Here is a 6,766-nt window from a genome sequence, read left to right as displayed (position 1 = left end):
GAAAAAACCAAGATCAAACAACAACAATGACAACAAAAGGTGAAAATATTATGCTCTAATCCATATTCAATCTCCATAGTTCTCTCTCTGGATGCAGATGGCTCTTTCCATCAAAAGTCTATTAGAATTGCCTTCAATCACTTCATTGTTAAAAAAGAATCAAATCTATCACAGTTTATCATCACATAATCTTGTTGCTGTGTACAATGTTCTCTTGGTTCTACTCACTTCACTTAGCATCATTATATGTAGATCTTTCCAGTCTACTTTCACATAATCTGATGTTGGCTTTCATCTTTATTAAACATTTAAATTTCTTATATTCCAAACAGGTCTCTTAATACATTTTTTTCAGACTTTTTATGCAAATTGTAGACCAAAGTTTTTCATTTTGGTTTTTACTTTTAATCATCTGACTCAAAATACTGATAGTCATAATACCAAAACTCTTTGCTGTCCCGGAACTGAAAGTCTGACAATCTTTTTGGTTCTTCCCTGAATTCCTGTGGGTGAGAATGGTGCTGGTGATGTCTGAATGTGATGTCTGAGTTAGAGTTTGGCTGGCATAAAATTTGGTACCAGTTTTCCCTTTTTCCATCATGCTGGTAGAGAGGAGTGAGATGTTAAATTTACCATTAGAGCAGTGATGTTATGTTGTGGCATCCTTTTAAAATTTATTCTTTAATCTCCTGTCAGTTTAGCTGAGAGATATCTCCCAGTAGCCTCTGGTCTCTCAAGTTGATCACTTTTGGGAAATGATTTTTGTGGGAATCTGTGTTTCAATTTTGTGTTCTTTGTTACTACTTGTCCCACCCGACCTGTATGTGCCAAAATGTTTGTGGCAGCCCTGTTTGTAGTGGCTAGAAGCTGGAAAATGAATGGATGTCCATCAATTGGAGAATGGTTGAGGAAATTGTGGTATATGAATGTTATAGAATATTACTATTCTGTAAGAAATGACCAGCAGAATGAATACAGAGAGGATTGGCAAGACTTACATGAACTGATGCTAAGTGAAATAAGCAGAACCAGAAGATCATTATATATTTCAAAAATGATTCTGTAGGAGGATGTATTCTGATGGAAGTGTATCTCTTCGATAAAGAGAGCTAATTCAGTTTCAATTGATCAAGAATGGACAGAAGCAGCTACACCCAAAGAAAGAAAACTGGGAAATGAATATAAACTGCTTGCATTTTTGTTTTTCTTCCCGGGTTATTTATACCTTCTGAATCCAATTCTCCCTGTGCAACAAGAGAACTGTTCAGTTCTGCACACATATATTATACCTAGGATATACTGTAACCTATTTAACATGTAAAGGACTGCTTGCCATCTGGGGGAGGGGGTGGAGGGAGGGAGGGGAAAAATTGGAACAGAAGTGAGTGCAAGGGATAATGTTGTAAAAAATGATCCTGGCATGGGTTCTGTCAATAAAAAGTTATTTAAAAATATAAATAAATAAATAAAACTACTTGTTCCACCCCAGCACCTCCAAAACCCAATTTTTCCCCATAACTCACATACCTGGGATTAAGTGTATATTCCTTCTCAAAAGGGGAACACTTGGCTGATCTGCTATCCTGTGAACATGAGTACATAGCTGAGGACAAGCTATTTGTTGGAATATAAAATGAGTAGGTTGTCTTTATTATAAGTTTTTGGTTTGTTCTAAAATATTACAGTCTGCAATCAGGCAATTTTTTTTTCTTTGCCAGATACTAACAAATTCTATTGTAAGCCCAGCACCCAGAAGATGGTGAGTGTATCATTTGGATCCCTATGATTGCATGTAAAAAATATGAGTAACAAAGGGTGGGTATATACATATGTACACATATATGTATATATATTATACCTATTGTTAAGGAGGGAGCAGCAAAATCCATGGTTTTTTATGGTGAACAGATGTAGACTTTGATAACAGTTATTCTGTCTTCAATACTGTGAAAATAAGAGGAGGGTGATTACAAACAAATTCCATTGTCTATTTCAGAGAATGTTTATAATGTGAAGACTTTTTTTATAAGAACAACAACAAAAGGAAGCTAAGAAGTCATAGTGAGTCCTTTTCCCCACCCATCATGGTTTAAAGAGGATAGAGAGGTCTTTGGACATTAGAACAGGGATCTGTCCTGCAGTGTTAAGCATTAGTGGAGAACATTCCAGCACTCAGGGACTGTGGGATGGCTGAGACTGGATACCAGGATAGGAGCACCAAAACAGAAAAAAATCTAAGGGAATCCCAGAACAAGCACTGATATAACAGTAGATGCCAGCTGGAAGCTTTGTTGTCCTTTAACCAGGTCTGGCTCATGGATCCAGGGTAGAGATGAATGGTTGTGAGCATTGGTCCCAATTGTGTATTGACCATGAAATAAGTTTCAGGAAGGACACGGTGATTGTATGGATTCTGATTCCAGGAGCAGAGAACAGTGTTCCAGAACAAGGGGAAATGGCATTTAAGGAGCTCTGGATCTGCAAACCTTTCCAGTGAGCCCATAACGATTGAGTTGTAATTAGTACTTCCCAAAGAACTCAATCAGAAAAAAGTTATTAAACCCAAATCTGGATCAACAACTTGGAGAACTCAGACCAGAAGGGCAACAAATAAACTCCTATTTGGATTCCACGACTTTGGATACTGAAAGCTTATAGGCCTCCAGCCAGAGATGCAAAAAATATGTGGAAGAATATAAAGACAGAAGCTCCACACCACCACAATCACCATATACAGAGTCTAACACTATGATAAAGTCAAAAGTCAAGAAGTAGACTGAAATAATGAGCAAACAAATATAGAAGAAGATAATATAGACACAAATATAGAAGAAGAAAATGACTAAAAATCTATAAGCAAAGTTTCAAAAAAATGCAGCTTATTAGACAAAAGTCCAAGAATAGGATAATTAAAACAAGAATATCAAATACTCAACATAGGCACCAAATAGCATAGTACCTATATTTTTAAAGGCATAGTAAAAATGAATTACAAAAATAGGCAGGAAAATAATTATAGTAAGGGATCTTCATTTAATCCACTTATAGAAATCTTAATCCATTCTATAAGGTGATACAAAAATGGAGGAAGTCAAAAGAAAAAAGTGATGATATTCTCCAAACTTTACTAGAGTCTACTTATAAGGATGGGCAGCCTCTGACAGATGATGAAATTTCAGGGATCCTGATTGGCCTTGTTAGCAGGGCAGCACACGTCCTCAACCACAAGTGCTTGACTGGGCTTCTCTTTTTGGACAGAGACAAAGCACTACAGGAAAAATGTTACTTAGAACAGCAGAGTATCTGTGGAGATTTGCCTCCTTTAAATTATGATCAGCTCAAAGATCACCAAGTGCTAAATCGCTGTTTGAAAGAAACTTTAAGAGTTCGACCTCCTATAATGATTACGATGAGATTGGCCAAAACCCCCCAGGTTGTAGCAGGCTATACAATTCCTCCAGATCATCAAGTGTGTGTCTCTCTATAGACTTAAAGACTTTTGGATAGAACCCTTGGACTTCAATCCTGATCAATACTTACAGGATAACCCTGCGTCGGGTAAGAAGTTTGCGGATGTGCCATTTGGAGCTGGCCGGCATTGTTGCATTGTTGAAAATTTTGCAAACGTTCAAATTAAGACAATTTGGTCCACTCTGCTTCGTTTATACGAGTTTGATCTGGTGAATGGATATTTTCCTGCAGTGAATTATACAATCATGATCCACACCCCACATAACCCAATAATCAGATACAAATGAAGAACAACATGAAAAAATGAAACGGGAAAAACATGCTTGTGATATTGTGAGCTACACAGCATTTGCATCAAATGAAATTTACAAAATAACTAAAATGTAATGGGTTTTTTGGGTGCGCAATTTTAAAACTAATTTATGAATCCTTATGCTAAAATTGTTTACGTGATTATAATGCTTTTCTCATAGTTTACTTGCCATGTGTACATTAGTGGAGTCAAGTTCATTGAAGCATTCTAAAATTAGGCTGAGAAAGATTTGTCCCTTTCAATAGAATTATTTTTAGGAGCAGTTTTTTAATATAAATTTTATATAAATATAAATGGATATATATTTCGACTGGGAAAGAGGGAGTCTGCCCTGGATTTCACATAATGAATATGAAATCCGTTCACATTTCAGGGATAGATTTAGATTTAGTCACTTTAATGACTAATCAATAAATTTTAATGTAGCATCTAATTTTTAAAAATTTGAGTAGTTGTATTAAATGTCTTCTTGCTGTAGTCAAGACTCAAGTTACATGTGGGAATAGGGTTCCTTCAAAATAATCACTTTCCTACAAATTGTTTCACTAGAAAATCAGACAACTCCAACCAAGGTTTGAGAAACTTTTTTGTTGTCTTTATTTTTTTTTAAAGGCTATCTGAACATATAAATATTATAAGGAAACTAAAATCTTTACTCTCAAATTAATACCTAAATTTTTTTTAACATTAATTTTTATACTTAACAATTACTCAAGTATTGTTGCATTCATTGGATGATGATAGGACTCCTCCATTAGATTGACAGTCTAAGAAGAAGCTGTATACTGTCAGGAACCTCTATATACTTAGCTGCTTCAGCAAAATTTTGGGAAGTTTCTCTTCTTGTCCAAAAACATCTCAGTATTTCTGGGGGGGAAAAGGGTGCCAGAAGTTTGGATGGTACCAAAAGATTTGTTAGTTAATATTTTGAATAGGATTTATTTCTTATTAGACAGGAACTCCCACCCCAGAGCCTAGTTCTGAAGATAGTTAAAGATTAGAGAGCAGTCCAAGTACCCAATCTTTGGGATTAAGCCTGTTCATTATTCTTACTTCATTTAATCAAATTACCTAAAATCCAAAAAAATGTAGACATCTGTTTTGATTGATTGAGGGTGAGAGGTAACTAAATATCGCACTGTAAAATGGAATTGACATAGATTCATGTATATGTTCTAATTTGAAGTGTGTATGTGTGTGTGTGTGTGTGTGTGTGTGTGTGTGTGTGTGTGACTATACTGATACTGTGTATTTGAATGTACAATTTGTTCTTACTAGTTAAGGATGAAATATTCCCTCCTTGAAATACCACATATGTTCCAGTAATGTTCTTAGTTAAAATAGTTTTCAGGACTCATGTTGAACTCATTTTTGGATAAAACAAAAATAAATAAATAAAAGAGAAAAAGCAGATCAATGAATTGGGTATGCAACTAAAAATAATTTTAAAAATCAACAAATTGAAAACTCAATTAAACATGCAAATATAAATGCTAATGATCAAAAATTAAGGGAATTGAAAAAAAACTTTTTTCAAAAAATAAAATAGGTAAAATTAGCTGATTTTATTTTTTAAAAGAAAGAAAAAACAAATTAGAAGTATAAAAATGAAAAAAGATGAATCAAAACCAATGAAGAAAAAAATAGAAGAAATTATAAGAAGCTATTTTACCCAATTAATATGCCAATCAAATTGACAGTCTAAATTGCCCAACAGAATAGAAAATAAAGTTCTTAAGTAACCCTAACTTAGAAAAAAGAAGGTGAACAAGCCATAAATGAACTCCCATTTTAGAAGGTGAGACCAGATGGATTTAGAAAATTTACAAAGTCTATCAAATATTGAAAAAATTATTTCTTATACTAAATAAACTGTTCAAAATAGGTAAGTAAGTGATGCTATCAAATATTTTCTATGACAAAAATACAGTTTTCATACCTAAACCATGGAGAGTTGAAATAGAAAAAGAAAGTTTTAAATCTAATTCTCTAACAAATATTAGTGCAAAAATTTTAAATAAAATATTCATATACTATAACTAGGCTGGATTGACAGCAGAAATATGGATCTAGTTCAATATTAGAAAAACTATAAACACAATTGACTATATCAATAACAAAAACAACAAAAAAGTCACACTGTTACATCAATAGATGCAGAAAAGGGTTTAGATAAACTGCAATGAAGAAAGAAGGAAAGAAAGAAAGGAAAAAAAGAAAGAGAGAGAGAGAGAAAGGGAGGGAAGTAAGAAGGGAGGGAGAGAGGGAGGTAGGGAGTGAAAGTGGGATGGAGGGAGGGAGGGAGGAAAGGAAGGAGGGAAGGAAAGAGGAAAAGGAGAGAGGAAAAAAGAAACAGAAAGAAAAGCACTAGAAAGGAGAGAAACAAATGGAACTTTCCACAAAATGCTAAATAACATCTATCTAAAACTAACAGCCAGTATCATCTATATTGGGGATAAGGTATGTGTTCCAGTAAAATCAGAAGTGAAGCAGAAATGTTCATTATTATTCAAGATTATAGTAGAAACACTAACTGTAGTAACAAAAATGGGAGGAATAAATATAGGCAAATATAAACAAAACTATCACTTTTTGGAGATAAAAAGTAGAAAGTAAAAAAAAAAAATCTAAACAATTCACACTTCAGAACACAAATGATCAGCATTTTTGTTTATTACCAATAAAAATCACTAGGAAGAAATGCAAACAAAACACTCTACACAAATAAAGACAGTTCTAAATAATTGGAAAATATTACTTTCTCAATGGACAGGCCAAACTAACATATCAAAAATTATAATACTACTTAAATTAATTTACTTATTCAGTACCACATCAATTTAACTCCCAAGGAATTCCTTTGTAGAACTAGATAAAATAATAAACAAAATTCATGGTGATCAATGTTGAGGTCTAAATGAAATTAGGGTTTAGTTAAGTAGCAGGTTTGGGGTACAGGGAATCAAGCAAAGCTCCCCTGCA

The 6,766-nt window shown here is 33.8% G+C and overlaps 1 pseudogene; it reads left to right on the top strand.

Annotated features, from left to right (window-relative positions):
- Positions 1 to 2,332: 2,332 nt before the first annotated feature.
- On the top strand, positions 2,333 to 3,770 carry LOC127561407 (lanosterol 14-alpha demethylase-like; annotated as a pseudogene).
- The last annotated feature ends 2,996 nt before the right edge of the window (positions 3,771 to 6,766 follow it).

This window comes from Antechinus flavipes, chromosome 4, assembly GCF_016432865.1.
Source record: "Antechinus flavipes isolate AdamAnt ecotype Samford, QLD, Australia chromosome 4, AdamAnt_v2, whole genome shotgun sequence".
NCBI lineage: Eukaryota > Metazoa > Chordata > Mammalia > Dasyuromorphia > Dasyuridae > Antechinus > Antechinus flavipes.
This window is presented reverse-complemented; position numbering and strand designations above follow the sequence as displayed.